At 43.7% G+C, this 24,747-nt stretch overlaps 1 long non-coding RNA gene across 1 annotated transcript; it reads left to right on the top strand.

Moving 5' to 3' along the window:
* The first annotated feature begins 87 nt into the window (after positions 1–87).
* On the top strand, positions 88–16,260 carry LOC120991656. Its single transcript, XR_005776752.1, has 3 exons — positions 88–200; positions 6,889–6,895; positions 16,250–16,260. It is a non-coding gene; the product is annotated as an uncharacterized LOC120991656 (long non-coding RNA).
* The last annotated feature ends 8,487 nt before the right edge of the window (positions 16,261–24,747 follow it).

The raw sequence follows: 24,747 nt of genomic DNA, 5'->3' as shown, positions 1-24,747 counted from the left end.
GTTAGGTCATCACGTTAAGTGGGAGTGAGAGAAGTGAGAGAAGCCACATCTCACTGAGGGACCCTGGAGGTCCAGAGCATGCAAACTATCCGCCATAACAGTGTGCCTGCGCACTGAGGAAGAGAGAGAAAGGAGGGGAAAGAATCCGCAAAAACAAGCAGAGGACGGCACAGCAGACAACTGAATAGCTTCTTTTGTTTGTTCTAGGTTTTCGGGTTCACCCTAAGATGACGTAACAATTCTAATGAGAAGACTGATCCAGGACTATATATACCACTACACAATATACGAGACTTGACCACTGAGGAAGGAGTCGGTGTTAACTTCGAAATGCGTCTGGTGTATACAAGTCTCTAAGGAAGAAAAAACCGCAGTACATGAACTTTCGGAGCGCTCCCAATACTGCATACGAACAAAAAACAGCCTTGCCGTGTCTAGATCAAATAGACACGTGGAACGCCGACTAGTAAAGAGGGCCTAACACCTATAAGACCCCGGCTTCTAGTAGACTGTTTAAAGTTCAATCACTCACCGTAGAACAAGCCAGAGGTAAAATCTTCTGTGCCGCAACACGTGGGATGCCACGGTAGGCACGAAAACCTCGGACACCATCGCTCCAAACAGTGAGTAATACAGCCTTTATCAGCAACAGTGTAGTAGCAGATTGTTACACCACAGCTACGATTACACCTTTACCAACTGAGAATATCATTCTTATCTGTATGATATCATCTATACTGGAACGTAAATTCCAATAAGTCGCTGCAAACAATGCCGACATAAAGGGGAACTACGCACACAAATAGTGCACCCAAGTTGGATACCTAAGAAAACAAATTACTGGCCATAATCCAATAACAATATCCAAGACTATTGATAGTATTACTATATCATCATGGAATTATTAGGTGCACCTATTCAATACCTATTGACTGGTCAACAAACTCTTAACAATCTTGCGTATATAGTTATATATTAATGCTTATTTTAATCGATATATTTATATATGTTTGTTAACTTCTGATATTTTTATTTATTTTATCTATTATGCAATAAATATCTAGCAGCAATACCCGATAGTGCTCTGTGTCATCTCCGGATGTAGGTGTGCCCCACTATCTTTTTACACATTGCATTCATTTCACAAGATTGGGGTATCTATTTTAGGGGGAGCACCCTTTTCCTTGTTAGCTGGAGGGTGAGCCATCCCAATCTACTATACATTTGCTCGTTGTTTACTAGGCCTCAGGGAGACGCTGGTTCGTTCATCTTGGAAGGAACCAGTAGTCTCAGACCCTGTTACTAATTTTAGGGATTTTCAGGGTTACTAGGGCCTAGATTTCCGGTGTATGAATATACCCACCTTCAGGGTCTATTCATACTGACAGGAGTCAGGGCTAAGTTTAGGGATTTCTTAGGTGGTCACCATTTCCCTAACCTTGAGGCCTAGTTCCTGGTCATTTTCCTTCTTTTGTCATTCTGGTGTTCCTCCCCTCCCCCTACACTGTGACAGCTGTATCTACCATGCCCTGAGAATGTAAGAGCACCAAAGGGGCAGATCTCAACAATAATTTGTACAACCTAGAGAGGAGTTTAGAAGGGAGCTTGGGGAGAAAGAGGAAACTCTCCAACCACTCAGTCTCTCATAGGAGGTCCCACATGCCTTAACAGAACGCCTACATTGTTGTCGGAAAGCTAATTTCTGCAGAACAGTGAGAGATCGCATACTGTGTTTTCTTAGCAAGTCCATAATATCTGGAATCTCAGAATTTCGAAAGACTGATCTGATATTTAGGTTTAATTTCAATTTCTTTGGGAATTCCCAGCCAAAATTTCAGGCTCCTTTATATCTCATTTGTGTGAATGTGCTACATCAGCCAAGGTTTGGATTATTACATTCATGAAGAATTTTTGGGAGCTCAAGTTGTATTACTGTGGTTTCTGTATTTCAGCTGCTCCTGAGGAAAAAGTTGTGATCTCAATTATCAATCTTGTTTGCTTTCCAAAATTGAATACATACCCAGTCTTTACTCTTTATGGCATCCTGACCTGAACCGCACAGTGGATAGTCTTTTTTCATAGAAAACAAATGTTGAAGGTTGATTACTATAACCAAGAATCAAGATAGCTTTTGCACATTCAGATTATCCTCTTTGGAGCTAAGGGTTTAATATAGCTAACAGATTAATGAAAAAATTACCTGAGCACTTTTTCTTTGTGAACTGTGCATACTGCTGAATATAGAGACCTTTGTATTGTGGAATAAAATGCATATATATATATATATATATATATATGAACTCCTGAGGAAAGGTTCAGTGGTGTGACCTCCTGGTGAAGCAATGTTACATTTGCATTTATAATACAATAAATAAATGGGGCCATATGTGTGAAATATGGGGGGGGGGGGGTATTTGCAGAAACATCATAAATGCTGGAATACTCAAGGGTGAAACAACATTCATGTCAGGTACACAGGTTGTATTTTCAAAAGTGGTGACAGGCTGTCTTTAAAAGGGTTGTCCAGCCTTTTATAAGTGATGGCATAACCTAAGGATAGGCCATCACTAGCTTCTCTGTGCGGGTCCAATATTCCGCAGCCCCGTTGATCAGCTGTTAAAAGTCAGCGCCGGAGCTGCAGAGCACCATAAACATTGTATACATTGTGTACATTTGTTGTATGGCAAAAAATAATATTTACCCACGATACAACACAATATATTATTGATAATAGAGGATATATAATGCTGATAAAACGGTGTCTGTAAGGACAGCAATAGTAAATGATGTCTAAGTGACACTGACATACATAGTTATGGGTAAATGTTTGACGGCATTAATATACAGCATGTTTAAAAACACACCGCACCGTCACATGTGTTATGTTTTTTCATATTCCAAAGCTTCCATAAATTGTCCCTTATTGGGGTCAGGTGATGTTTCAACAACACACGGTGTTATGGGATAAAAAAATAAAGAATAAAAAAGTGGCTTGGGGGACCAATCCTCCAAAAATTATGCCTTGACAGAGTCAGAATCGCTGCCCATACGACACACACAAGTGTTTATTGTCAAAAGAAAAAGTGGCTCGTTGTCACAAGCTTAAAAAAATTCTCCCTTTTAATTGGGAGCAGCAGTGGCATGATGAAGGAAGCAGCAGCATCTATACAAAACATGATAATAAGCAGGTCACAGCAGTGGAATGTTGGTGGCGGTGGCACGGAGGAGGCGGCAGCAGCAGCTGTGCAGAACATGAATGTTATCGTTGGCAGGTCACAGCAGTGCAACATCTGGAGCAAAATAAGACGTGGGCAGGCAATTATACAAGATTAAATGGCCGGCACTGCTGCTTGTAGATCGGCGGTGCACGTGTCAGCGGGCGGGCATCCCAGTAATGCAGCTGTAAAAGAGGGACCGGCACTATAGTCTGATGAAAGCACATTTGAGTGCTGAAACGTGTCACTATGAATTAATATGTGACTGAAATTAAAACTCTACATCAAAAATCAAGCGCGAGTGCCGGTCCCTCCTTTACAGTGGGCAGGCAATTGTCATTGCCAGCACACAATTGTCATTGGAGTCCTCACTTGCCCTTTCGCTTCTATCAGACTGTGGGATATGATAGTGGGTTCTTTGGCCCCCCTCCCCTGATCTATATTTGCCTTAGGCTACTTTCACACTCGCGTTTTGTGCGGATCCGTCTTGTATCTGCGCAGACGGATCCGCGCGAATGATGCAAACGCTTGTATCCGTTAATAACGGATCCGTTTGCATTATTCATTAAAAAAAGTACGTCAAAACGGATCCGTCTTGACTTTCATTGAAAGTCAATGGGGGACAGATCGGTTTTCAATTGCACCATATTGTGTCAGTTAAAAACGGATCCGTCCCCATTGACTAGACGGATCCGTTAGGCTCCGCATAGTCAGACGGTCACAAAAATGTTGCAAGCTGCGTTTTAGTGACCGTCTGAAAAATCCAACGGAGGCCAAACGCAGCCAAATCGATGCATTCTGAACGGATCCTTATCCATTCAGAATGCATTGGGGCTTAACTGATCCGTTTTGGGCCGCTTGTGAGAGCCCTGAAACGGATCTCACAAGCGGACCCCAGAAACGCCAGTGTGAAAGTAGCCTTAACGGTCACTGTCGCTGCCCCCAACACCAGTACCGCAGCTACAGGTGCCGCTACTAACACCACCAACACAGCTATGCCTGGGGTCTGCAGCCTCCTCCTCAGGGCAGTACAAACGCTGACTGCTCTCACACAAGTTGTCAACAGGGAGACTTTCTTGACTATCTGCAGTAGGATGTGGTGGGGTTTTCTTGCCATTTCTCAGAAAAAAGGAAGGCGCCCCACAAGGAAGGGGCAGTGAAGATTAAGATGACTCCACTGAAAGTGTTACGGGGCGCCAAAGGCGCACTCGGTCTCCCATCAGCCGCAGACCTGCTGCTTAGCTTCGGGAGCGAGGATCTGTGTTTGGCCTCGTTCCCAGGGCGGCTTTGCTAGCTGGGAGGCTCCCTGCTCCTAGGTCTGCCTTGAACGCCGAGCTGATCACTCGGTGCTCGACTTGTCTGTCTGTCGGTTATGTGACGCTGGCCACGTCACATGACCCTCAGACCCCACTATAAATACAGGCTGCCTTTTAATTCTAGGTTCCTGGCTAATTGTTGGACTACTGATTACTCACCTAATCCTGTTCCCTGATGATCCTTTGCCTGCTCCTCCTGTACTGCGCATCCCTCCTGGTATTGTGACCTCGGCTCCCACCTGACTACTCTTTGCGGACTCCTCTGGTACTTCTCTACTCTCCTGGTATTTGACCCCGGCTTCTCCTGACCATTCTTTGCTTAATCCTTTGTACTGCGTAGCTCTCTTGGTTCTGACCCAGTCCGTTCACATTCCGTTATTTGTCTTGTCTGTCTTCCCAGCACGTATCCTAAGTTAGGGACTGCCGTCTAGTTGTCCCCTCTCATTAGGACTTGCAAGACAAGTAGGCAGGGCCAGGGGTGAGGGTGGAGCGCAGTGGTCACTATCCTCCCCCCTGTGTGTAGTGTAAGTGACCGTCACAGAAAGCCTTCTCTGGGGCTTCAAGGAGGAGGAGCAGGAGGAATGCTCTGACCTCTGGCTCCATGGCACAGTGTCAGAGTAGACTTTGAAGTGACCTCCATCTTATCCTGCTGCGACTGAGAGGAGGATTGCAAAGGAAAAGGGGGTTAGTCAGCACATCCCAATGCGCAGGTGCACGTCGCTATGGCTGAAAACACAAATAGAACAACACATAGTGCAACAGCACTCTACAAAGCAAATAAAGTACAAAGACATATTACATTGCCGATGCTTTGCTAATAAAATTAGAGATGCTTGGCAAATATATTATGTACAAAAATATTTGAGCCCATCTGCCGAACATCAAGGCGATCTCTATAAGACGGGAACCTAACACTAAGTTTACCTGTTATGTGCCATAACAGCGACCATGAAGTTCAGGAGGTGTAGGTTCCACATGCATGCTGGGCCCTTTTTGGTTTATATCTCTGTGGTGCCAAAATGGCCTCCATTGAATCCAGGGACTACAAGTACCAACATGCATGCAGAGCAAATTATATACTCATGCTAATTAAAATCAGCCTGTGAGGCAAAACAGGCTACAGGAGTGCACGACCAAATAGGAGTCAGCCACGTTTTCCATATAAACTACAAAGGAAAAGGGGGTTAGCACATCCCAATGCACAGGTGCACGTCGCTATGGCTGAAAACACAAATAGAACAGCACTCTACAAACCAAATAAAGTACAAAGACATATTACATTGCCGATGCTTGGGAAATATATTTTGTACAAAAATATTTGAGCCCGTCTGCCGCACGTCAAGGCGATCTCTATAGGAAGGGAACCTAACACTAAGTTTACCTGTTATGTGCAATGACAGCGACCATGAAGTTCAGGAGGTGTAGGTTCCACATGCATGCTGGGCCCCTTTTGGTTTATATCTCTGTCATGGCTTTCTGCTGCTTGTACAGGCGCTCGAGCATGTGCAATGTTGAATTCCAGTGAGTTGGCTCGTCACGGATTAAGCAGTGTAGTGGCAGGCTGTTCTGTCGCTGCAACTCCAGGAGAGCGCTCCGTGCCACGTAAGAATGGCTGAAGTGTGTGGACAGACTTTGCAAGCACCTTGTGCAAGCCAGTTCCCTATTTAGAGCCATCCAATCCACAATCTCATCCTCTTTCTCCTCAACGAGAAAGTTGCTCCTTTCTGAATCCAGCAGGGACAACCGCGGCCTACTACTAGTATTATTACTACTACGTCTGGACGGATAGCTGGTGCTGCTACTACCCATATTCTGGCTAAGGGTCTTTTGTTCGGAACCCTTCCGTAGCCCTGACATTTTTGGGCCTCTCAGATAATATTGTGCTTAAACCCTGTGTATTTGTGTAGTAATCACATGTATGCTGGTTTTAATAATTTCAACAACCCCTCCACAAAATTTTGATTAGAAATGTGTGGAGACAGAAATAAATGGAAATGGATTTAGGCCTAAACTTGTTATCACTCACAGATAATTTGTTGCCGTACCCTGTGTATTGGTGTACTGATCACCTATATGCTGCTTCACTTAAATTGAACAACCCCAAAAAAAGATAAAATTCCAACCATGTGGATATGGTATAAACGGAAATGGACAATTGAAGCCTAATGCTTATTTTCACGTTAACAATCACCGGTAAATGATTGCCCTACCATGTGTATTAGTGTACTGATCACCTATATGCTGGCTTAATTAAATTGAACAATCCCCAAAAAGATAAAATTCCAACCGTGCAGATATAGAATAAACGGAAACAGATGATTGAGGCCTGATGCTTATTTTCACATTAACACTCATAGGTAAATTGTTGCTCTACCCTGTGTATTGGTGTACTGATCACCTATATGCTGGTTTCATTAAATTAAACAATCCCCAAAAATATAAAATTCCAACAGTGTGGATATAGAATAAATGCAAACGGACGACTGAGGCCTAATGCTTATTTTTACGGTAACACTCACAGGTAAATTGCTACTCTACCCTGTGTATTGGTGTACTGGTCACCTGTATGCTGGTTTTATTAAATTAAACAATCCCAAAAAAGATAAAATTCCAACAATCTGGAGACGTAACAAACGGAAACAGATGATTGAGGCCTGGTGCTTATTTTCACGTTAACACTCACAGGTAAATTGTTTCTCTACTTTGTGTATTGGTGTGCGGATCACCTATATGCTGGTTTAATTAAATAGAAAATTCCCAAAAAAGATAAAATTCAAACAGTGTGGATATAGAAATTGAATAAACAGAAATGGATGATTGAGGCCTGATGCTTATTTTCACATTAACACTCACAGGTAAATTATTGCCTTACCCTGTGTATTGGTGTACTGATCATCTATATTCTGGTTTAATTAAATTGATCAATCCAAAAAAGATAAAATTCCAACCATGTGGATGTAGAATAAACATAAATGGATGACTGAGGCCTGGCGCTTATATTCACGTTAACATTCACAGGTAAATGATTGCCTTACCCTGTGTATTGGTGTACTGACAGTATATGCTGGTTTAATTAAATTGAACAATCCCCAAAAAAGATTTAATTAAAACCGTGTAAAATTTCCTACTGTCCTTTACTCCCTAAGATAGTTTTTCTGGCAGACACTGTAAGATCCATCCACCTTCATTCGCAGTCCAGCACAGAATGATGTTCTGCTCGTTCTGCTAGGGCACCTCCCTGCTGCAGCACTGATTGGCTCATCCAGGCTGTCTCTCTGTCCTCTCGAGGTCATGTGAGAACCTTTCTTCTTCCCCCTTCATGCTTTTTTTCCCACCAACATATACACTAAAATGGCACTACGTGCCGTTTTAGTGAATTTGTACGAAACAAACCTGAAAGAATCAGGTTCATCTGCCATCCAAACAAATAGCAAAGTTCGGACTGAACCCGGTTCAGTACGAACTGGTTTGCTCATCCTATCTCTTTTTATTTTCTGATTTCAGATTTTTTCATTCTATTGTCTGAACATGATTATGGGGCTGCTGTTTTGCCTAAGCTATTATTAACAACATTTGTTTGTGTCAGTGCAGCGATGGATACGATTTCTGCACTGGTCGGACAACTGCAGGGGCTGTCTTTGGAGGTAGCTGACCTCCGCACGACCGTCTCACAGATCCAGAGACCACAGGCGGCTGGTTCTGGGTGCGGGAATCAGGCCTGCCTTGAACCTAAGGTCGCTCTCCCGGACAGATTTTCCGGGGCAAGTGACAACTGAAACCAGGAGTTACCTCAACATCAGGAGTATGATTGCCCCGTCAACCTTGTTCCCGGAGCTAGATTGCCCACGTCTCGGTTGTATAATCTTTCTGAACCAGAAAAAGCAGCCATGTGAGAAAATATCACCGAGAGTTTGGCTAAATGTCATATTAGACCATCCAAATCCCCAGTGGCCGCAAGGTTCTTCTTTGTTAAGAAAAAGGATGGAACTCGTAGGCCATGTTTGGAATACCGTGAGCTTAAATCGCATTACTGTCCGTGAAGTTGGATTTAAGTGGGGCATATAATCTGGTAAGGATAAAGGAGGGGGACGAATGGAAGACGGCCTTTAAATCCACTGAAGGTCATTTTGAGAATATGGTCATGCCTTTTGGGTTAAACAATGCCCTGCGGTTTATCAACATTTCATCAATGACATCTTTCATCATCTGGTAGGCAGGTTTGTGGTGGTGTATCTGGATGATATTCTTATTTATTCTCCTGACATGAAGACGCATCAGGATCACGTGAGACAAGTGTTACAGATCCTAAGAGAGTATAAATTGTATGGTAAGTTGGAAAAGTGTGTATTTGCAGTTCAGGAAGTGCAATTCCTGGATTATTTACTCTAATCTTCAGGTTTTTGTATGGATCCAGAGAAAGTCCATTCTGTGTTGGACTGGCATCGACCCGAAAATCTGAAAGCGCTTATGCGGTTTTTGGGGTTTACCAACTATTACCGAAAATTCATTTTAAACTACTTGACTGTGGTTAAACCTTTACCAGACATGACTAGGAAAGGTTCGGATGTCTCAGTCTGGTCTAAGGAAGCATTACAAGCCTTTTCAGCAGTGAAGGAATGTTTTGCTTCTGCTCCTATACTGGTGCAACCAGATGTGTCACAGCCATTTATTGTGGACGTTGACGCATCCGAAGTAGGGGTAGGAGCAGTCTTGTCGCAGGGTCCTTCACCTAGTAAATGGTGCCTATGTGCTTTCTTCTCTAAGAAGTTCTCAACTGCTGAAAAAAATTATGACGTAGGTAATAGAGAGTTGCTGGCCATTAAAGGGGTTATCCCATCTTAGACAATGGGGGCATATCGCTAGGATATGCCCCCATTGTCTGATAGGTGCGGGTCCCACCTCTGGGGCCCGCACCTACAAGGAAAACGGAGCGGAGAAAGTTGAGGAGAGTGCACGGCGCATGCACAGCCGCCCTCCATTCATTTTTATGAAGCCTCCGAAAATAGCCGAGCCAGCTCGGATATTTCCGTCGGCCCCATAGAAATGAATGGGAGCGGTGACCGCGCATGCGCGGTGCACTCCCATTCACTTTAATGGGAGAGGCAGGGAGCTGCGCCTGGTGGTGGACGGACCCCGGGAAACCCGGGGTCCTCCAGCCTCAACTCTCCCCCATTCCGTTCTCCCCACTCCAGACAATGGGGGCATATCCTAGCAATATGCCCCCATAGTCTAAGATGGGATAACCCCTTTAAGTTGGCTTTTGAGGAATGGCGTCATTGGTTGAAGGAGCGATTCATCCTATTACTGTAATTACCAATCACAAAAATCTGGCTTCCCTGGAGTCGGCTAAACATCTGAACCCAAGGCAGGCCAGATGGTGATTGTTTTTTACCAGACTTAATTTCGTTGTGACCTATCGCCCTGGGTTTAAGAATGTCAAGGCGTATGCTTTGTCGCGTAGCTTTCCAGGGGGGGAGGTGATTCGGAAGATCCTGGTCCGATATTGGCTAAATGGGTGGTAATATCCGCTCTTTATCCCGACCTTGAGGCAGAGGTGTGGGAGGCCCAGGGAGATGCACCGGAGTCCTGTCCTCCGGGAAAGTTGTTTGTTTCTTCCGAATTACGACACAAAGTGTTTGAGGAACATCACTATACAGTTCTTACAGGACACCCTGGGAGCAGATCCACGGTCGAACTCATTTCTCGTAGATTCTGGTGGCCAGGGTTGCATAAATCTGTTGAGGGCTATGTGTCAGCTTGTGGTACTTGTGCACGTGCTAAGGTGACACATACTTTCAGGATCTCTACTTTCGTTGTCCATCCCGTCCCGACCTTGGACTCATTTGTCCATGGACTTTATCACAGATTTTCCGAATTCCTAAGGAAAAACAGTGATTCTGGTGGTTGTTGATCGCTTCAGCAAGATGTCGCACTTTATAGCATTATCAGGTCTACCTAATGCTAAAACTCTCGCACAAGTGTTTGTCGATAACATTGTGAATCTACATGGCATTCCCTCTGATGTGGCGTTCTGTTGTCACCTGGGGGTTTAATTGTCCTTCTCTTAGGCCTTTCATCCTTAGTCGAACGGACAGACTGAACGCACTAACCAGAATCTGGAGACTTATTTGAGATGTTTTGTCTCAGAGAATCAGGAGGAGTGGTCTTAATTTTTGTCTTTGGCCGAGTTTGCCATAAATAACCGTAGGCAAAAGTCCACTGATAAGTCGCCGTTTTTTGGGGCATATGGGTTTCATCCGCAGTTTGGCACATTTTCTGGTACTGAGACTTCTTTGTTATCCTCTTCTTTGTTATTTGGGAAAAATTCAAAATGATGGGCAACAAGTATAAAAACGGATGGCTGACAAGAGACTTATAAGTGGTCCAGACCTAAGAGTGGGTGATTCTGTGTGGCTGTCCACAAAGAAACATTAAGTAGTTACCTTCTTGGAAGTTGGGTCCAAGGTATATTGGTCCAAATAAGATCTCTGCCATTATTAACCCGGTAGCCCTTCGTCTTGAACTTCCGCAGGCTTTAAAAATTCATAATGTTTTCCACAAATCATTGCTGAAGAGCTATGTCGAACCTGCTGAACCATCCTCCTTGCCTCCCGCTCCTGTCATGATGGACGGCAATCTTGAATTTCAGTTCGCCAGGATAGTGGACTCACGAATTCTCCGTATATTCCTTCAGTACCTCGTTCACTGGGAGGGTTACGGTCCAGAGGAGAGAATGTGGGATTCCAGCGTCCGACGGCCCATCCGGATATGGTCGGTCTGGGGGGGGTACTGTCACGGTCCCTCCAGTGACAGAAGTTAGAACATTTGAGAGACTGGCTGCACGTTAGATCATCACATTATGTCATCTGTTTTCAATTGTTGCAGTGTTGTTGTTGGTAATGACCACACCTCTAGTCTCAGGTGTAGCTTGTGGTCATTACTGCTCCTCTATTTAGTCTGGACTCACACTTCATACCATGGAGTTGATATTCTCTGCCTGGAGTTTGAAGAGCTGGTGTGTGTTCCTCATCTGAGTTCCAGCTTATCCATTTTCTATTGAAGATAAGTGTACTTCTCTTGGTTTTGTGTTGCTCCCATTTTCTCATTGTTTACTAGGCCTCAGGGAGACACTGTTTCATTCATCTGGGAAAGAACCAGTAGTCTCAGACCCTGTCACTAATCCTAGGGCTTTTCAGGGTTACTAAAGCCTAGATTTCCGGTGTATGAATATTCCCACCTTCAGGATCTATTCATACTGACAGGAGTCAGGGCTAGGTTTAGGGTTTCCTTAGGTGGTCACCATTTCCCTTTCCCTAGCCTTGAGGCCTTGTTCCTGGTCATTTTCCTTCTATTGTCATTCTGGTGTTCCTCCCCTCCCCCTACACTGTGACAGCTGTATCTCCCATGCCCTGAGAATGTAGGAGCACCAAAGTGGGCAGATTCCAACAATAATTTGTACAACCTAGAGAGGAGTTTAGAAGGGAGCTTGGGGAGGAAGAGGAAACTCTCCAACCACTCAGTCTCTCATAGGAGGTCCCACATGCCTCACAGAACACCTACATTGTTGTCGGAAAGCTAATTTCTGCAGAGATCGCATACTGTGTTTTCTTAGCAAGTCCATAATATCTGGAATCTCAGAATTTCGAAAGACTGATCTGATATTTAGGTTTATTTTCAATTATTCTGGGAATTCCCAGCCCAAATTTCAGGCTCCTTTATATCTCATTTGTGTGAATGTGCTACATCAGCCAATATTTGGATTATTACATTCATGAAGAAATTTTTGGAGCTCAAGTTGTATTAGGCTACTTTCACACTGCCGTTTTGGTATCCGTTTGTGAGATCCGTTTCAGGGCTCTCACAAGCGGTCCAAAACGGATCAGTTTTGCCCTAATGCATTCTGAATGGATAAGGATCCACTCAGAATGCATCAGTTTGGCTCAGTTTGGCTCCATTCCACTTTGGAGGCGGACACCAAAAAGCTGCTTGCAGCGTTTTGGTGTCCGTCTGATGAAACTGAGCCAAACGTATCCGTCCTGACACACAATGTAAGTCAATGGGGACGGATCCTATTTCACTGACACAATATGGCACAATAGAAAACTGATCCGTCTCCCATTGACTTTCAATGGTGTTCAAGACGGATTAGTTTTGGCAATGTTAAAGATAATACAAACGGATCCGTTCTGAACGGATGCATGCGGTTTTATCATCGGTGCGGATCCGTCTGTGCAGATCCATGACGGATCCGCACCAAACGGCAGTGTGAAAGTAGCCTTACTGTGGTTTCTTCTGTATTTCAGCTGCTCCTGGGGAAAAAGTTGTGATCTCAATTATCAATCTTGTTTGCTTTCCAAAATTGAATACATACCCAGTCTTTACTCTTTATGGCATCCTGACCTGAACGGCACAGTGGATAGTCTTTTTTCATAGAAAACAAATGTTGAAGGTTGATTACTATCAGTGGCGACTCTAGGATCAATATATGGGGGGGGGGGGGGGGGGGGCACAGAAGATACACAGTCAAAAATGGGGGGGCACTAATAATTTTCACCAGCTAGTCATACTACTGAAAAATACTAAATAAGTATATATAAATAAGATAACAAAATACTCTGTACAAGCTGTAACACATAAGAAAGGATGTTACACGTCTAGATCCATCTGCTCACTTACATCTATATTTGCTTCATGGAGAACTATGGAAACAATATACACTGCTCAAAAAAATAAAGGGAACACAAAAATAACACATCCTAGATCTGAATTAATTAAATATTCTTCTGAAATACTTTGTTCTTTACATAGTTGAATGTGCTGACAACAAAATCACACAAAAATAAAAAAATGGAAATCAAATTTTTTAACCCATGGAGGTCTGGATTTGGAGTCACACTCAAAATTAAAGTGGAAAAACACACTACAGGCTGATCCAACTTTGATGTAATGTCCTTAAAACAAGTCAAAATGAGGCTCAGTAGTGTGTGTGGCCTCCACGTGCCTGTATGACCTCCCTATAATGCCTGTGCATGCTCCTGATGAGGTGGCGGACGGTCTCCTGAGGGATCTCCTCCCAGACCTGGACTAAAGCATCTGCCAACTCCTGGACAGTCTGTGGTGCGTCACATTGGTGGATAGAGCGAGACATGATGTCCCAGATGTGCTCAATTGGATTCAGGTCTGGGGAATGGGCGGGCCAGTCCATAGCATCAATGCCTTCGTCTTGCAGGAACTGCTGACACACTCCAGCCACATGAGGTCTAGCATTGTCTTGCATTAGGAGGAACCCAGGACCAACCACACCAGCATATGGTCTCACAAGGGGTCTGAGGATCTCATCTCGGTACCTAATGGCAGTCAGGCTACCCCTGGCGAGCACATGAAGGGCTGTGCGACCCTCCAAAGAAATGCCACCCCACACCATTACTGACCCAATGCCAAACCGGTCATGCTGGAGGATGTTGCAGGCAGCAGAACGTTCTCCACGGCGTCTCCAGACTCTGTCACGTCTGTCACATGTGCTCAGTGTGAACCTGCTTTCATCTGTGAAGAGCACAGGGCGAATTTGCCAATCTTGGTGTTTTCTGGCAAATGACAAACGTCCTGCACGGTGTTGGGCTGTAAGCACAACCCCCACCTGTGGACGTCGGGCCCTCATATCACCCTCATGGAGTCTGTTTCTGACCGTTTGAGCAGACACATGCACATTTGTGGCCTGCTGGAGGTCATTTTGCAGGGCTCTGGCAGTGCTCCTCCTGTTCCTCCTTGCACAAAGGCGGAGGTAGCGGTCCTGCTGCTGGGTTGTTGCCTTCCTACGGCCTCCTCCACGTCTCCTGATGTACTGGCCTGTCTCCTGGTAGCGCCTCCATGCTGGGGGTGTCTTGCTAATTGCCTATAATTTCCACCTGTTGTCTATCCCATTTGCACAACAGCATGTGAAATTGATTGTCACTCAGTGTTGCTTCCTAAGTGGACAGTTTGATTTCACAGAAGTGTGATTGACTTGGAGTTACATTGTGTTGTTTAAGTGTTCCCTTTATTTTTTTGAGCAGTGTAGTATAGGTTTCTACACAAATTGCAGATGCTGAGGCAAACAGCATGGTGAATGTATGTTGCCCCATAACAACCAGATGCCTGTCCAGCCAAACCGAGGGACGGACTGAAATGTCCCAGTCCCCTTGGCTAGTTAATCACATTACATATAATCTAGTAGACTGTCTGAAGTACTGGTAGGGTCTTCTCTAAAGATGGTTCTGCGCCCTTGTGAGTCCCTGGTAATAGTCTTTGACGTTTGACCGCACGGGGCAGTAAATGATTTGTTGTCATTGGGGCCCTCAGATCTGTTACACATACTGCTGCTGTAGCTGACTGGCACCTGTAGCAGGCTAAGCCATCCTGCAGTGTGCCACCAGGACTCCCGATACCCATACCCTGCGAGAAACAGGAGACAGCCTACCCCCTAGTCCTCTGCTGCTCCCTATTTGCAGTGCTCTCGTCTGTTACTATCGCACACACTGCACACTTACTTATGTCACATGTTACCCTTGTATAATGCACCCTGATACCCCTTAGTTATATTATATAACTAAGGGATATCAGGGTACATTACACAGGGGTAATATAACTGAGGGGTATCAGGGTACATTATACAAGGGTAATGTAAGCTATATTACCAACGTATAATGCCTGATAGGCCTCCTGAGTTATATTACCCTTGTACAATAATGTGCCCTGATACCCCTTAGTTATATGACCCCGCCGGGATAATATAACTAAGGGGTATCCTGGTACATAATTATACAAGGGTAATATAACTCAGGAGGCCTATCAGGCATTATACAGTGGTAATATAAGTTATATTACCCCCTGTCTAATGTACCCTGATACCCCTTGGTTATATTACCCCCTGTATAATGTACCCGGATTACCCTCAGTTATATAACTGAGGGGTATCAGGGGACATTATGGGTAATAGTATAACTAAGGGGTATCAGGGTACATTATACAAGGGTAATATAACTGAGGGGGACTCAGTGCTATCAGGGGACATTATACAGGGGTCCTCAGTTATATCACCCCTGTATAATGTACCCTGATACCCCTAAGTTATAGGGGTACCAGGGTTGAGGAGGGGCTGGGCGCAAGCAGGCAGGCCATGAGGCGAGGTAGTGGGGGTACATACTTTTTTTAAAACTTTTTATTCTTACTTTTCTTAGCTTGCCTAGGGGCCGGCCAGGGCAGGACCAGGCAGAGTTCTTGGGAGAGTGCCTCGCCCTCTGGTGCAGGCGCAGCAGTGCCAGTGCAGTGGTGCCACACACAGTCCTCCTCTCCTGTCCGGAACTGGGGCCTGGGCACAGACAGGCTCACTAGCAGTAGCAGAGCTGCAGAAGCAAGCGTTCGCGCGGGCGGGCAGGCACGCAGCTTTACGTGGTCACGTCAACTCTGCGGCTGCCGCACTCCCAGCCTGCGCCCGCCCTGCACGCTCTGCCTCTGCTGGGTCCGAACGCTGCCCCCACCCCCATCTGTCATGTGTATGTTGTCTGTTGTTGTGAATCAGTAGTGCAGCAGCGAATCAGCGGGGTGGGCACCCGGGGGGGCAAGGAATGACATGGGGGGGGCAATTGCCCCCCCTTTCCCCCCTGTAGCGACGCCACTGATTACTATAACCAAGAATCAACATAGCTTTTTCACATTCAGATTATCCTCTTTGGAGCTAAGGCTTTAATATAGCTAACAGATTAATGAAAAAAATTACCTGAGCACTTTTACTTTGTGAACTGTGCATACTGCTGAATATAGAGACCTTTGTATTGTGGAATAAAATGCATATATATATATATGAACGCCTGGGAAAAGGTTCAGTGGTGTGACCTCCTGGTGAAGCAATGTTACATTTGCATTTATAATACCATAAATAAATGGGGCCATATGTGTGAAATGGGGGGGGGGGGGGGTGTGCAGAAACATCATAAATGCTGGAATACTCAAGGGTGAAACAACATTTATGTCAGGTACACAGGTTGTATTTTCAAAAGTGGTGACAGGCTGTCTTTAAAAGGGTTGTCCAGCCTTTTATAAGTGATGGCATAACCTAAGGATAGGCCATCACTAGCTGCTCTGTGCGGGTCCAATATTCCGCAGCCCCATTGATCAGCTGTTAAAAGTCAGCGCCGGAGCTGCAGAGCACCATAAACATTGTATACATTGTGTACATTTTTTGTATAGCAAAAAAGAATATTTACCCACGATATAACACAATATATTATTGATAATAGAGGATATATAGTGGATATAAAAAGTCTACACACCCCTGTTAAAATGTCAGGTTTCTGTGATGTAAAAAAATTAGACAAAGATAAATCATTTCAGAACTTTTTCCACCTTTAATGTGACCTATAAACTGTACAACTCAATTGAAAAACAAACTGAAATCTTTTAGGTAGAGGGAAGAAAAAATATAAAAATAAAATAATATGGTTGCATAGGGCGTACCGGTACGCCCTATTTCCCGAATCCTTAAGGACTCAGGGCGTACCAGTACGTCCTAACTTTAAATCGCGATTCCGGCGCCACGGGGGTTAATCGGAACGGGATGCCGGCTGAAATCATTCAGCCGGCATCCTATAACAACGCAGGGGGGAGTCATTTGACCCCCCCGTATCGGCGATCGCAGAAAACCGCATGTCAATTCAGGCCTGCGGTTTGCTGCGTTTCCGGTCCATTCGGGTCTCCGGTGACCCGATGAACCGGAAAAAGACTGCGATCGGTGGCGTGATTATACACCACCAATCATAGTCCAAAGATTTGGAGAGGCGGTGCTGGCCCTGGTGCTGAATGCTGCTGTCCAGGGTGCTGATTGGTGCAGGGGAGAGAGGCGCGAGATTCAAACTTCCTGCGCTCCTCTCTCCCCTCCTCTTCCTGTTTTGCACAAGCACCCTGCAGCACCGTCCAGCACCAGCTCCTGAGTCCCCCTAATCGCCATCCATCACCCTCCTGCACCCATCACCCTCCAGGTAGGTTAGGGTCAGTGAGGGAGAGGCACCGTTAGGCAGGGAAAGAAGGGAAAAGTTAGTTAGGAAAAAAATATAAAAATAACTTTTATCTAAACTTTCTTTGTTCCATCTTTCAGACCCCAGACCCCCCCTGCCACTTTCCCCCCACCACCAGCCCCCCCTCACCACCAGCCCCCTCCCACCACCAGCCCCCTTACTGCATAGGATTTGAAACCAATTATCAAAAAGTAAAAGTTTGATTTATGATTATTATTGTCCCATTACTTTTGGTTCCTCAACAAGTGGGAGACACATATGCAAACTGTTGTAATTCCTACACCGTTCACCGGATTTGGATGTAAATACCCTCAAATTAAAGCTGACAGTGTGCAGTTAAAGCACATCTTGTTCGTTTCATTTCAAATTCATTGTGGTGGTGTATAGAGCCAAAAATGTTAGAATTGTGTCAATGTCCTAAAATTTATGGACCCGACTGTAGATGGTCACAATATCTATGTACAATGCAATGCTACTGAATCTCTGCCCTGAGCCACTTCCCAAAAGAGAATTAGTGGTAATTTGTAAACTCACTGGACCTTTGTATTTGTCCAAAGGTGAGTACCACTAATAGTATCAGCGTCAAACGCTATTTGTATATCCTGGATTAAAGTCACCAGGTATCCCAACAAAATAGCCTTATGAACACTAAAACTCTATATCAGGTTGGGGCATTTAATACCTGTTAGCCCACTATTGACCTGACTAGAGGGGTGCCAAGAGCATCAGGGAGAATAAAAAGACAGTAACAAAGCCTAGCACCTATTTCAACCTGAGCGCTATTGTGCTGGCTAATAAACTGTAAATCCCTGCTCTACTTAACAGCCGCAACATTCATCAGGAGCACCAGACACCACAGAAAGAATCATTTTCTGACAGTCACTACTTTGTAATGGAGTCGGCGGTGAACGCTGCACATGTGAGTCACAGCATGATGGCCGTGAGCTCACCGCCGACTTTTGTAAGGTAGCATGTGAGGAGGAGGGTGGGTGCTGTACAAGGCAGCCAATCAGAGGAGGAGGGTGTGCCAGAGATTTACTCGAACGGCCAAGCTCCCGATCGCGCTGCTGGGTTACATATAATGCGGCCAGGTTCCTACAAGGTTAGTATGGGGGATCATTAGGCGACTTGTAAACCCTCTCAAGATGATTAGAAATACCATGAGTGGCAGATGTACTCAAGAGGCCCTGACAGCAGTCTAAAGAGACTAATGTCAGCAGTATGTTGACAAGTATATTAAAGCCCACATTTATTTGGCTACTAACAGATGTAATGTTAGGGAGCATATAGCTACAGAAAATTAAACCTGATAATACACCTGGTATTTTTAGACAAGGAACAAAATGAGTACTGCAGCATAACCAACAGAGGCGGAGCTGCAGTGAAAGTTAATACCATAAATGCTGGATTATTCAATAAAGCAGGCCCCAGGTTCCAGCTGAAGAAAAACAGCCCCAAAGCATGATGCTGCCACCACCATGCTTCACTGTGGGTATGGTGTTCTTTTGGTGATGTGCAGTGTTGTTTTTGCGCCAAACATATCTTTTGGAATTATGGCCAAAAAGTTCAACCTTGGTTTCATCATACCATAACACCTTTCATACATGCTTTTGGGAGACTGCAGATGTGTTTTTGCAAAATGTAGCCTGGCTTGGATGTTTTTCTTCGTAAGAAAAGGCTTTCGTCTTGCCACTCTACCCCATAGCCCAGACATATGAAGAATACGGGAGATTGTTGTAACATGTACCACACAGCCAGTACTTGCCAGATATTCCTGCAGCTCCTTTAATGTTGCTGTAGGCCTCTTGGTAGCCTCCCAGACCAGTTTTCTTCTGGTCTTTTCATCAATTTTGGAGGGAAGTCCAGTTCTTGGTAATGTCACTGTTGTGCCATATTTTCTCCACTTGATCCACTTCACTGTGTTCCATGGTATATCTAATGCCTTGGAAATTCTTTTGTACCCTTCTCCTGACTGATACCTTTTAACAATGAGATCCCTCTGATTCTTTGGAAGCTCTCTGTGGACCATGGCTTTTGCTGTGGGATGTGACAGAAAATTTCAGGAAAGACCAACTAGAGCAGCTGAACTTTATTTGGGGTTAATCAGAGGCACTTTAAATGATGGCAGGTGTATGCTGACTCCTATTTAACAGGATTTTGAATGTGATTGCTTAATTCTGAACACAGCTACATCCCCAGTTATACACTTATCCAACCACAATATTTTTGTTTTTTTCCCTCCACCTAAAAGATTTCAGTTTGTTTTTCAATTGAGTGGTACAGTTTATAGGTCACATTAAAAGGTGGAAAAAGTTCTGAAATGATTTACAGAAACCTGACATTTTAACAGCGGTGTGTAGACTTAATATATCCACTGTATAATGCTGATAAAATTGTGTCTGTGAGGTAATAACATGATATACACTCACCTAAAGAATTATTAGGAACACCATACTAATACGGTGTTGGACCCCCTTTTGCCTTCAGAACTGCCTTAATTCTACATGGCATTGATTCAACAAGGTGCTGATAGCATTCTTTAGAAATGTTGGCCCGTATTGATAGGATAGCATCTTGCAGTTGATGGAGATTTGAGGGATGCACATCCAGGGCACGAAGCTCCCGTTCCACCACATCCCAAAGATGCTCTATTGGGTTGAGATCTGGTGACTGTGGGGGCCATTTTAGTACAGTGAACTCATTGTCATGTTCAAGAAACCAATTTGAAATGATTCGAGCTTTGTGACATGGTGCATTATCCTGCTGGAAGTAGCCATCAGAGGATGGATACATGTTCTCATTCTGTTTACGCCAAATTCGGACTCTACCATTTGAATGTCTCAACAGAAATCGAGACTCATCAGACCAGGCAACATTTTTCCAGTCTTCAACAGTCCAATTTTGGTGAGCTCGTGCAAATTGTAGCCTCTTTTTCCTATTTGTAGTGGAGATGAGTGGTACCCGGTGGGGTCTTCTACTGTTGTAGCCCACCCGCCTCAAGGTTGTGCGTGTTGTGGCTTCACAAATGCTTTGCTGCATACCTCGGTTGTAATGAGTGGTTATTTCAGTCAACGTTGCTCTTCTATCAGCTTGAATCAGTCGGCCCATTCTCTTCTGACCTCTAGCATTCACAAGGCATTTTTGCCCACAGGACTGCCGCATACTGGATGTTTTTCCCTTTTCACACCATTCTTTGTAAACCCTAGAAATGGTTGTGCGTGAAAATCCCAGTAACTGAGCAGATTTTGAAATACTCAGACCGGCCTGTCTGGCACCAACAACCAAGCCACGCTCAAAATTGCTTAAATCACCTTTCTTTCCCATTCTGACATTCAGTTTGGAGTTCAGGAGATTGTCTTGACCAGGACCACACCCCTAAATGCATTGAAGCAACTGCCATGTGATTGGTTGACTAGATAATTGCATTAATGAGAAATAGAACATGTGTTCCTAATAATTCTTTAGGTGAGTGTAGATGATTAATAATAGCCTATTGTCAGTTATGTATCGTGCTTGTACCTCACAGATACCTTTTATTAGCATAATATCCTGACAGGATATAAATGTCTGTGCTCAGAGAGTTATCACCGTGTTATCTGTGGTGTTAGATTAGGACTGCAGGTAACACCTACTACATTATCTGTAATCAAGGAGTTATCACTGTGTTATCTATGGTGTTACATAGGACTGCAGGTGACATAACTTTGGGATTTGATTTTTAAACATTTAAACCATTTTAAAACTGTCACGGCCTTGGTGTTGTGTGCTGTGACACGTTTGCCGTGCTTGCTGTTGCCTGGGGCAACGTGTTGTTTATGCAGCATGTATTTGCTCTGCCCCTCATATCATGGTTCTTCCCTGTCTGGTGCTGAAGGGGTTAACTACCTGGCTGGGTGTGGCCACTTGGTGTTTATCTTGCCTGTGGCTTCCAGGCTGGCGTTAGTTGTACGCCAGCATCTGTTTGTGCTGGAACTATGCTCCTGTCCTGGGTGTGTTATCTGCCCAATCCTTGAGGGCCACCTAGTGGGACATCGATGTCTTCCCGATGTCATCTATGTCATCCCGTTGTCTACCTTCCCTTCACTACCCTTGCATATGTTTGGTGATGTTTATGTATGGGTGGTTGTTGTCTTGTCTAGTGGTTGTTAAATGTCTGGTCTGTTGAGGTCTGTAGTCCAGCATGTTTGCTAGACATGTTCCCTGTGTGTTCTATGACTCTGGAAGGGGGTCTCAGGGTTCCCCGGAGGGGGAACCACAAGTCAGTGTGCAGTTCTGCCGGGGGCTGCCATGCATCCTGTCCGCATGGGGTCCAGTCATCGTTGTTGCCGCGGCAGGTAAGTGCTAGTTGTTTCTGGGATTTTACCTGCTGATTCTGTAGCTGTGCACTGCAGGTCCCTTTCTTTGCAGCTAGGCCAGTGAGACTCCTGTTCATTTATGTCTGGTATGAACAGGTCGCCTCAGCCCTTTCTTTAGTTAAGGGATTATCAGGGCGACTCAGGGTCCTAGGTTTCCTGGGTATGAGCCGTCCTACCATCCAGGTCCACTCATACGGTGAGGAGTAAGGGCGACAATTAGGGATGCCATCGGAGGTGACCAGCTCCCTTTTCCCAGTTTCCTGGACTAGTTGCTATCCCGTTTGCTTCCCATTGTACGGTGGGGGGTTTCCCCCACTCCCCACCGTGACAAAAACATGGATGCGAAGTCAGCTTCAGTACCGACTTGTAGTGATGAGCGGCAGGGGTCATATTCAAATTCGCAATATTTCGCAAATATTTTGTAGAATATTCGCAAATTCGAATATTCGTTATATTCTACGATTTTTTTTACTCGAAAAATCTACAAGGTAATGATCGCGTAATATGGCAATTTTCGTGATGCAAATTTTTAGCGCAAATTTTTCAATTGCTGAGCAAAAACCTCCCTGCTTCTTGCTTGTGGGCCAATGAGTCATAGCACTATATCAAATATATTAGATTTTTCAAATATTCGTAATATTCTAAAACAAGAATATATAGCAATACAGCGAATATTCGAAAAAAACGAATGTAGAGCAATTTAGCTAATATAGTGCTATAATCTTTTTTTTCAATAGTTGAAATTTTTTCCAATCTGGACTTCAGATGAGAAAAAAATTACAACTATTAGACAAAGAAGATTATAGCACTATATTAGCTATTTTGCTCTATATTCGTTTTTTTTCGAATATTCGCTATATTGCTATATATTCTTGTTTTAGAATATTACGAATATTTAAAAAAATGAATATATTCGATATAGTGCTATATATTAGTTTTTTAGAATATTCATCATTTATCCCATTTAAAGTCATGATTCCTCCCTGCTTCTTGCTTGTGGGCCAATGAGTCATTGACCCACAAGCAAGAAGCAGGGAGGAGTCATGTTTTTACTCAGCAATTGAAAAATTTGCTATAAAAATTTGCATTACAAAAAAATTTGCATTACGAAAATTCGCAATAAAAAAAAACTTGAATATTCGAAATTACGAATATATATCACCATATTCTAAATATTCGCAAATTTTCAAAGTACCTATATTCACGATAAAAATTCGCAATGCGAATATTCGTGATCAACACTACCGACTTGTACTGAAGCCGACTTCAGATCCATGTTTTAAAATGGTTTTAATGTTTAGGACACAACTCTAGGACACCATGATGATGTCTAGCCCTGTCAATCTGGGGAAGGGGAGTGTGCAGAACACAAAGGGCGTTACAAAAGCAGTGCTCCAAGGATTCAGCCCACCCCCTGGTGCTGCAATTGCTCATTTGCTTCTGAATAAAACACAAATACAGCTGTTTAGCATACAGACAAAAGAAAAGTATAGTTTTAATCAGCATGATGAGCCCTACCAGGCAGTATGCCAGGTTTAATAGGGTTGATCATGCTGACATAGCCTCTTTATAGTACCAAATAAGTAAATATAGAAACATTAAGACAGACTGGTGGAAAGAATTTAATGAACATAACATGAATTGTTTTCTTTTATAAATACTAATATGTACTAATATGTATAGAACAAGCAACATAGAAAAGTAAAGGTCTGAATTAATCTGCTGCTTTCCCGGCACAGTATTTATCTTCTCTGCTAATTTATGAATAGAATATAATCTCGACAGTTTGATATACTAGCTTCTTGGAATAGACCACAATATTTCCCACAGGAGGATTTTATCAGCTTGATAGATATAGGCCATATAGGTTTTCAGCTGCCCTTCCTTGATGTCTTCCTGTTCATTTTAAGGAACCTAAATCTGTCTAAAGTACTGCTATATTTTCTTCAGGATATACTTCCCACCTAAATGTAATAAACAATTACACAATGAAATTAGTATACAGTGCTGTGATACCAGATGTCTCCTATGATTAAATGACACACTTCCATTAGAAAGAGGTATTTTTTTCATAGAAAACAAATTTGGGCTGTTTTCCTTTTTCATTTCAGCAGTACTTTTCTATTCAAAATGACATTCAAAATATTGACCTTCTGTAGCAGTCAACAGAAATGATAAGACATCTTATATTGATAGGTAATCCTTTGTCAGTTTACTGCTTCTATGAGGGGAAGGTGTTATCTGAAGGGTAATCCTTATAATAATAGATGTAGAATTAAGATAACAGTATGACAGCTTTATTGTTTCTTGATAAGACTAGATAAAGATGCCAACAGAAGTGCATTGCATTGATTGGTGTCTAATTGAGTCACTGCAGAGTGGCAACTCTTTCTGGTCAACGTGATGGTTTGACTGAAAAAGTAAAAGTGTACCTAAACCTTCACCATTTTATTTTACTGTTTGCTATTGCTGCCAGAAATGGCTACCTTTTGGGTTTAATCCTTTTAAATCTGTATAGATACATTGTTCTTGCTCAGTTCCTCCTTGAAAGAAGCAGTTTTTTTCTTATTTCCAGTGTGCACTGGCTAGGGGTTGTGTCTCAGCATTAATGATCTTTTCCAGCACCTGTAGTCTCTTTCTCCTCTGCCCCTACTTCCCACAATGTTTTGTGGGTATATCAGGAGTGCGCATACATACACAGCCCATTATCAAAATCTTAGCTCCCTGACCACAGCTCTTTTACTTCAGGTTACTGCCTTTCTGGATTTCCTTAGTACAGTATTTGGTTTTTATCTCCTAAACCATTTTTAGT

Source organism: Bufo bufo, chromosome 2 (assembly GCF_905171765.1).
Source record: "Bufo bufo chromosome 2, aBufBuf1.1, whole genome shotgun sequence".
Taxonomy (NCBI): domain Eukaryota; kingdom Metazoa; phylum Chordata; class Amphibia; order Anura; family Bufonidae; genus Bufo; species Bufo bufo.
This window is presented reverse-complemented; position numbering and strand designations above follow the sequence as displayed.